This window comes from Numida meleagris, chromosome 6 (assembly GCF_002078875.1).
Source record: "Numida meleagris isolate 19003 breed g44 Domestic line chromosome 6, NumMel1.0, whole genome shotgun sequence".
Lineage (NCBI taxonomy): Eukaryota > Metazoa > Chordata > Aves > Galliformes > Numididae > Numida > Numida meleagris.
In genome coordinates this window covers 32,630,429-32,640,444 of record NC_034414.1, presented here as the reverse complement: position 1 = coordinate 32,640,444, position 10,016 = coordinate 32,630,429, and positions in this window count along the sequence as shown.

The following is a 10,016-nucleotide window of genomic DNA, read 5'->3' as shown; positions in this document are numbered from 1 at the left end:
TGCCAAGATGAGAGACGGCGGAAAAAGGGATGAGGTCTCGTGATCTGCAAGTTTTTATACTGCGAGCTTTTATCTTTTCCCTCCGGCTGGAAATGGTAACAGAGGAGCAAAGTACCGTGGGGACTGTAGTAGTCCTCTTCTGAGAACCAGGTATATCCACTACATGATGTCATGATGTGGAATACCAATAACCGAAAATCACAAAACCATGACAGAACCTCAGCCTTTTCCTTATCCTCAGTGGTCATTTTCCCCACCACATCCAGTAAAGGATGGAGATTCTCCTTAGTCTTACTGTTAACATAGTTGTAAAAAGTTTATTGTTCTATTTTATCCCAGTGGCTAAGTTGAGTTCAAGCTGGGCTTTTGCCTTTCTAATTTTCTCCCTGCATATCCTAGCAAACTCTTTGTACTCTCTCCGAGTTGCCTGTTGCTTCTTCAGCTGGAGGAAGATTTTCTTTTTCTCCTGGAGCCTCAGGAAAAGTTCCCTGTTTATTGATGCTGGTCTTCTTCCCCTCCAGGTTGTCTTATGGCAGAGGGGGACACCCTGCTCCTGTGTATTTAAGACTTCCTTCTTGAGGAGTGACCAGCCTTCCTGGACCACTTTACGCTTCAGGACTAACTCCCAAGGGAACATCGGAACAGGAAATCACTGCCTATCTGATCCTTCTGTTTGACTAGAAAGAACTGTGGTGCTGTTGTGTGCTTTGATTTTAAGAAATGTAGAAAGTTTAAGCATATTCTTAAAAGCATTCTCCTGGTTTAAAATCAATAAAACCTTTACATGGAAATAATAAAGGAAATAATATGTCCCATTTGCCTGTTAATTTTTCCTTGCTTTGCTTGTCAATTACATGTATGTATCTGTGTGAAAGAATATTTTGTCCCTGGTCTTTAAAACAAAATGCACGCAGGGGTGCTGTTATTTATGAAAAATAAATAAATAAATAAATTGATACTGAGAAGGGAGTACCTCTTGATGGAGCTTTAAAATTCACAATTTGTAATTTTTTGCCAGTAAGAACCTCATGGAAATTTCCCCTAAAATATCAGCAACATATACCAGTGGTGAATGCATACTCAGAGATATATTTACATGGAATGAATTTGCAAGAATTTTAAGATTCCCTAGGCAGAATACGTAAGGAAAGTGTTTTTTTGTTGTTGTTGTGTTTTTATTTTTAAATATATTTTATTCTATGAGGATATATTTATTTGTTTGGAAAAAAATATATGGAATTTATTTGTTAAATTTCACACACCTATGATGAAACATTATAATAGACACTGTAGATACTGTTCTGGGGGCCTACACTTCTTACTATCCTATATTTGCTGCCAGGAAAAATGTTTTCTTGAACTTATTTGATTTTAACAGCTCAGAGCTAGATTCTGCTTCTTTTGTGAATTAAATGAGGAAGAAAGAGAATTTATACTGGTGGGATGGAATCCCTCTGATACACAAACCTACCTAGGGCTGATATCAATCTCACTAGGTGTCTGCAAGCTGACTGCAGGAACACAATGCTTTTCTCTGAATGATCTTACACCGTAACTGGTAGCAGTTTAGCCCATACTAACAGAATTTTTTTGCAGAAGTTATACATCTAACTGAATTACTTAACAGGGCAGGGGTTAGCTGTAGTCTTGAGTGTCCTGTTGCATGCAAAAACTCAAAAGGAATTTGGTTGTCAGGGTATTTAGTGTGAATACCTTCACTTTATGGTGAGACTACCTGTGAGAGCACATACAACCTGAGCCTTTTCATCTTTCTACTGATAAAAATACAAGCTTCACTGAAGATAGGCAAATGCTTTCTGAGGTTAAAAGCCACTGCTAGGGTATTCTATAGGAGGAGATGTGAATATTTGTTATTCCAGCTTCTAGCTTTGGCATTTTAGTGTGCTGCCTTCTCAGTACAGACATTTGTGAACCTAGAAAATGCTTGAAGGAGAAATTAAAAGAAGTACAAAGCTCACTGTGCAGATACAAAGTGTAAGCTTTTAACAACACAGAGCCACTTTTCTATACTGTGATTGAAAGCTGTTCATTCGTAAAAGCTTTCCAGAAGTCAGGCTGAAGTATCTCAGTCAGTAGCTAATGAGAAAGTATCAGTAGCATTAAAATTGCATTCACATTTAACAATTCTTTTGGCTTTCTGAACAGCCACAAGCATTTTTACCAAATATTATTTTGCTGTGATACAAAATAAGTTATTTTGGGAGTAAAATGTAATGATACATTGGAAACTAACCCTATGCTGTAATTTGTAAAAATGCCTTACAGTCAATCAGTCAATTGTAAATAGCTTGGAATAATAAGCAACTGGTGAATAATTATCTCCTATTATTTTTCAAAGTAGGATTCTTTATTAACTGTATAATGATGTCATTGCTCAACTTACAAAGTATGATTAGGTCTGCCAGTCCAGCAGAGTACACATTTCACATTTTGTATGTTCTCTAAGGTTTTTAAAAAATCACTAGTATCTATGCATTTCAAATTGTGATTTTCCAAAGAACGCTTCGACTAAAAAGGCAGGGGCTGGCCATTCTGTGTTAATGTGTCTCCTTGTTTCTGTTGCTTACTTAAAATAAAAATTAAGAACTCAATATTCATTATTTTAATGGTGAACTTTTTAAAGTAGTTGTTGAATTCCCACAAATAATTGCAAATGGAAAAGGAAGGAGCTCATGTTAGATTTACGATTCCCCGTTTTCAGTGGTTTATAACTTGACTGTGAAGAATGTTTTAGGCTCAAAGTACAGGCACATTTTCAGATTATGAGAAAGCATTTAATTGCAAATTTCAAGATACTTAGATAGCTTTATTATATTCGAACAATGTCGTAAATCATAGGGAAACCTAATTAGAATGGGATACCTCTTCACACAGAATTTCTCATAAGTCTAGCCCAGTTTAACAGGCAGACTTTTTTAGTTCATGAAGTTGCCACTACCTGGTCAAAAAGGAAGTTCTGTGAACATAAAAATCTAATACATTTTCTATTGAAGTAATCATTAGAATCCTCACAAACTTTAGCTTTCATGTATAGACTTGCATTCTTATTCACTACAGGATTTTTTCAGATGAAAGCTAATGAACATTTCCTTAACATCTACTGGACATGAAGTAAATATTACATTAAAATTTTATTTATTGGAAAAACAGATACATTTTTGGAACTCTGGTCTGGCACTAATAGCAAAAATCAGTTATTATGCTGCACTGGTTATGATGAAGAAATTTAATAATTCGTTATGAAGATACCAGAGTAATCAGCATGTATGATAGACATAAAGTCTTAATTTTTCCAGAGAAATTGGAGCTGGACTTTTATATCACAGTTTGTAATCTATATACAGATAAAAATTGGAACTATGTTGTCTCTATATGTCTCTGTCTCAGATTTTCTTTGCTTCCATCTTGAAAGTATATTTATGCTATACATTCTTATCAAAGCAAGAGCTATGTGCAAATTCTATCTTTGTACAGCTTCATAATCATGGATGAACTTTCAGTCAACTTGAATTTTGTTAAACAGTCCTTGCTGTGGTTAATTGCAAAACTTCACTGAGTACAGCATCCACTCATAAGCAAAGTAGTATGTGCCTAAGGAACTTTTGAAGATGGAAGCCTGAACATCCTGAAAGTATTTATTCTAATATTCTCATTGTATTTTAATAGCAGCTGGCAATCAAGCAGATTATGTCAGATAGTATTCTGCTTTCTTTGAGTCTACTACCTATAGTGGCAGTGCCTATAATATCTGTTCCTGATCAATATTTTTCAAAATCATTTTCTTTATAATTAATTTCTGCTGTGAGGTGCTGTTTGTAATCTGTTTATTTCACATCTCATTACAGATAAGATTATTTAGTTCTTTAAAAATTTAAACTCACATTCTGGCTCTACAACTCCTCACTTTTTGTTTTTTGATTTTTAATTACTGTGACTGGGCCATGAGTAATTGCTGGTAGCTTTTCAACATTTGCTTATACTTAATTATGTACATGAGAGATTTCTATGTACATGTGGAAATCACATTTATTTTGCTCTTGTTTTCCACTATGCAGAACAAGTGTAATTTTGTAACATCACAACAGGCTATGTATGATGTTAGACTAAATAACTGGATAACTAAACCACTCTTCTCACACTAAGTGCCCTGCCTTCTGTTCTTGACATTCACAATTTTGGCTTCTTATCTTTAATTAGCGATACTAAATTATCTCAGTCACTATTGACTGTCAAATCTGTATTAATTTATTTTAAGTACCAATAACTCTAAAAAGTCTGAATATAAAGCCTCAGGTTTAAAGTAATTTTGTAGTTTGTAGTCTCTTGAAAAGTGATGACAAGTCAAATTCTGCCGTCATCCAGAATACACTTCAGCAAGGCATTTAACCACATGTTTGTCACAAACATGTGACTTGGTGCCTGGTCATGAGCTGATTTCAAACTAGCTTGCCGAGTTGAAGCCTTAAGTTCTGTAGCTTAAAGAGGAAATCCATAGTCTTTCTTCAATTTCTACCAGATTTCTGATATATGGTAGAACACTGCAGAAATACTTTCTGCAACTAAAAAGATACAACATGTTGATTTTTATGGATGGCACTACATGATAAGTGGTATTTTCTCATTCTTCTGCTCTATTGTACATATCTTGTACATGTATTCATCGACGTGCATGCAGACATGCATACTTCTTAGGAAAGAGACTTTAATTTTACTTGAATATTGCTCTTCTGTCTAAATATTGGGCAAAGAAATATAGATAAAGAAAACAGTTTAAAGTTAATAAATTAAACCAGATTCAGGTCCTGATAATCACTTAAAGACATATTCATCCTAAACTGAAGAGGAGGCTTTTTACTCTATTTGCTCCAGAAATAATGTTTAACTGCTGGCCAATTTGTTGAAAAAATGTCCACATTAAAATTCTTCTACTCTCCATAAAAATAAATAATATTAAAAAAAGATATTACTTCATTTATTCCAAGGAAGTTTCCTAAGCAAATCACATTTAAAGCCTTGGTGAATCATGACAGAATGAAGAATGACAAAATTTCTGATTCCAGCCTTTGATTTGATGTTGCTTTTGCATTTGAACCCAATGTTGAGAATGGCAGATAATTTTGAGGTGTTTTTCAGACAAGCTATTTCCTCGTAAGCATTTTCCATAAAACTGACACATTTTGGAAATAAAAATAAAAATAATAAAAAAAAACAGTGGTTTTCCCAGGTCTCCCTCTTCTTCCCTTGCAAGGCACTTTCTAAACAAAACCCACAAAAAATAGTAAGAATTGATTTAAAAAATATCATTCAACAACATATGAAGCTCTTTCCTAACATATAAAAGTTTCATTCAGGCTGCAATCACTGTAAATATTTCCCCCCCCCTTCTGCTCCCTCCTTTCTCCAAACCTTGGTGCTTTCTATGATTCTGTGTCAATGTGAGCTAAAATGTCAATATGTGTAATGACACAGCACAGTGAAAACAGATATTTTAATATTCATATAAACTCATGTAATTGTAAATTAGGCTGTGCCACCCGCTATCATAACATACTTCATGTGAAAAGATGCTAAATTTACTTGACCTACTTTCATCTTCATGTTTAGGAAACAGGGTATAAGAAGTAAACAAAGTAGTTGTGCCTCATGCAGGAGATGATTATTGTTTGAATTTATGATTCATGCCTTGAGCAAGATTTTGTTTGTGGCCTCATTTGCAACCATAATTTACAACTTCAATAGGGATACACTGTGTATTTGGGAGGCTATATATTAGGCATGCTTTATATTGGAACTGTTTTCTAGCTTTGGGTGTAGTATTTTCTATGGGTTTTTTTTTTTTTAGCCGTAAAATTTCTTGGCATAACATTTATTGCAGTAAATATGGATTTTTTTTTTTAATTGTAATTCCCCTTAGGAATGTCCTATTGTATTTACATCAGTGCTCTTGTTACAGCTAAATCTAAAATGTGTTTAAGGGATTTTTAATTCTACAAACAAGTCAAAAATCAAGAAGAATTTACTTTTCCAGTACTTCCGAATCACAGTGTTCAGCATTTAATAACTACTGCCTAATTTTATTTAATCTCAATTTTTAGCTTAGTATAACTGACATAGGTTCTATCTGATAGATTTCTGCAGTCTAACAAAGTCATCTTTTCTGATAAGGATGACAATTATAGAATTATAATATTGTATGGTAAATTACATTGATCTAGTTCAGGTTTAAGATCCATTAAGGATGATGTTTTGGCGAGGAACTTAAATTAAGGTTGGGCAAGATAATAGGTTGTCTACTATGTGCAGAGTATAATAGTGCGCTGCAAAGAAATGGTCATTACAAACTGGACTTTCCTATCTTTAATGTTTATGAATCTATTAATCTCCTTGGATCATTGATTTACTGTGACACTCCTGTGAGTCATCAGATAAATTCATAACTCGTAGAATCATAGATGATATGCCTGATCTTTATTCTCTTTGTAAAGCATGTTTCTTTCCAAATCCAGACTGTTTACAGGTAGTATCTATTTCTGAGTCACAGAAATAATGTACTAACTTTTAGGTGGTAGGAGTGTAGTAATTTCACCTTTGAATACTGTCCTTCTAAAGGTAAAAATTCCTAACCATACCATGGGAAACAGGCTTTTTTTGTCATGGTTGTTGTTGTTTTAATTACACGTGGGACATCCATAGGAATCTGTGCTTCTGGAACACTGAACACAGATCCTGCCATCTCCAGTGCAAAGGCGCTGCCTTGGTCTTCCTGGGCTCAATTCCTAAAGGAATGGTATGCAGGAGCTGGCACTGGGCTCCTTTTCTTTGCCTGGGTCAAGGTATTGAAATTTAATAGGAGTAAATTGTGTTTATATCCAGAAAACTGATAGCTCAATCATCATTCATGCATTTCTTTAAGTCTTCTGCTATGTTTGTGGACTTTCAACTTCATAAAATGCTTAAAGAGATGCTGCTGACTCGGAGACTGAGAAGAATGTAGCAAATATCTCCATACTCCATTTTATTTTCTGTCCTCTTTAATCCCAGGAAGAGAAACAGAGCATCCAGTATCTACTGGGAAGGAAAGATTCCTTGCACTAATTCCAATTATACACTCCATTGCCATGGCATCGCATATGATGATGCTAATAGTGGAGTTGATGGCCCTACTTATTGTTCTCAGAGGCAAATTTCTCTACTTTCACTATTCCCCTGAAAAGAAATAAAAAATACCCATAAAAAGTTCTGCAGCTGTTTTTGTCTAAACAAAGTCATGCAACTTAAAGACAATGATACATGGGAAATTATACTTTTATTGACTAGATTTAGAGTCTTAAGGAATACGCCAAATCACTTTTCAAAGACAGAATCATTTCACCTATTTATGAGAGGTAAAATTCAAGAATATTAAATGGGAGAAAATTACTGAATGATAGGGAGCTGCCATCATAACATGTGCTGCTTAGTGCTTGAACATCGTAACTGTCAAGCTGATTCTATTAAGAAAAAGCAAGTAATTTAACATTATTTAATATTCACAATATGCACATATTGAATGGAAGTGTATGTAGAATATAAGGCTGTACTTCAGCATAAATGAAATTTTAATCACAGGAGTATTCCTATTGATTTTAATAGGATAACTCTTCTCGCATTTATGCCTGTGCATAATAAATAAGAAGCTACTAATGAATAGATTTTAAAATAACCTTGATATTACTTCCACAAAAAGATTAATGAATATCTTCTAGATTTCTTAAGTGCTTCCTGCTCACTTTGTAGGACTGTTCCTCCAGTCCACATTGCCTACAAAAATCTATTGTGTTCTGTTAGCTATATCAGGTCCTTTGCTTCGGTATGAGGGCTTCATGAAAATAAGTGTGAGAAATTCTTTTTAATTAGCATTTTTCCCAAATACTGTAGATTACATGCTGATGTAGAAATTAGTACTTAGGAAGGAAGGAAGTTTCAGGAAACTGTAGAACTGGCTACATCACGGATTCATGTTTAAGATGTACAAACAGAAAGAAAACATTGACTTGAGGGTGTGACATAGAGAGGAGAATGTGAAGAAAAGCACAGGAACTTAATATACCTACTATGGTCTACCTAAGTTTTCTTCTCAGCCATCTCTCTGTTCTTGTCTTCACACTGCAGCCACAAGGCTGACTGAAGGCTGGTCATCCTCCCTCCTTCTCCTTGGAAATGGAAGCCCAAAGCACAGGAGTTTGCCACAGACACTGAGGATGACTTTGCTCCCCTTTCCTCCCACATTATTTCTCCTCTCCACAGATGCTAACTTTTAAGGACCTCACCTGAAGATGGCAAACATCATAATTTACCTTGGTGTTATGATACAATGTGTGAGGGATGCTAGTTGCTTTGAAAGGGTCTCCAAAATACCTGCAGGTTTTCCAAGGAGCTACAGATAGATAGCCAATACCTTAAAGGGTGACAGAAATCCTGCTATTTTTTTGGAGCTGACTGTCAGTGCCATTTCTGCCCACTTTGATTTCTTTCAGTGTGCAACTTCTGCATTTTATTCAGAGACTGTAATGTAGAATGCAGAATTACTCACTTTGATTTCTCTCAGTGTGCAACTTCTGCATTTTATTCAGTGACTGTAATGTAGAATGTAGTCTTGTAATGTAGAATGTAGACTACAGAATGTAGTCTCTAATGTAGAATTAGTCTTGGGAGTAGGAAAAGGTACCTAGGACTTGTTCATGCCTCTGTGATCTTCAGCTAGTCCATGACTTAAAATCCCACCTCCATGAGGCCATTAGTCATCTTGTTTTCCTTTCTGTAAAATAGTACAGCATTGGCAGATTAGGTGAGGAATGTTTTAGTTTTGGTTTGTTGTTGTTTTTGTTTACTTGCTTTGTTTTGTTTTTAATAAGAGAAGACATGTAAAATAATTAAGGGACTACTTTCTTCCAGCTGAGTGAATTAACTTCTTAGTCAGGACCGTGGAATTGAAAAGGGAGAGAGCTCACCAGGAATGACAATAAGATAGCAATACTAATCAATTATATAAATACATATATTGCTTAAAAGTAAACACCAAGGCCATTTGTGGGTGTAAATACATACGATTATTTCCAAATAGATTTTAGAAATTAATTTTCTAGACTATTTATGTTTTAATAATAAGTGCTAATATTAGGAGTGTGTCATGAAAATATTTGAAAACATTAGGCCTAATAACCCATGTTTCTCCCATAACATAAGAAAATTGTGCCAATATCTTAAAAATGACAGGTCTAAATATCTGCAACAGCAGTGTAAATTTTTTATTTCAGCAAGTATTCTCAATGTTACTGACTTTACATAATTGTACCTCAATGTGAGGGAAAAAAAGAGTCCTATCACGCTCCATTGCTCCTTGTGTGCACTTTAAGGGAAAAGAAAAAATCTTTCTATGAAAAACTGCTTAGCTTTAATTGAGCAAAAGATACATATGGGGTCTGGAATTTCAGCTTGTAATTTCTGTAGACAGGTTAGGTTGCTGTGTGATGATCCTAATTAAATTATAGAAAGCATTGAGCTAGATAAACCAAAGTAGCTGTTCCATCAGTTCACCGGGTGAATCAACCATATGAAGGAGACTAAAATTGTTCATACATTCCTGCTCCTTTTACATTGTTTTTTTTTCTCTTACGTGTGCCACGCGGAACGACTGTGAGGAGCTGATATTGTCACTTTTGGTCTATAGGTGGCAGCATTGTAAGGTTTTGTAGCTTCTTAGGCTTCTCTGAAGATTTTTATGATCTCTTCAAACCTCCCCCACTCGCCCACACTATGTGATCAGGCCTGAGTTAACATCATTACATACTCACGTCAGGTAAAATAAAATGGAATGAAATGTTCAGCCAAAAATTTGTCCTCACGTTGAGCTTTCTCTCCTTTCCTTTCCTTTCCTTTCCTTTCCTTTCCTTTCCTTTCCTTTCCTTTCCTTTCCTTTCCTTTCCTTTCCTTTCCTTTCCTTTCCTTTCCTTTCC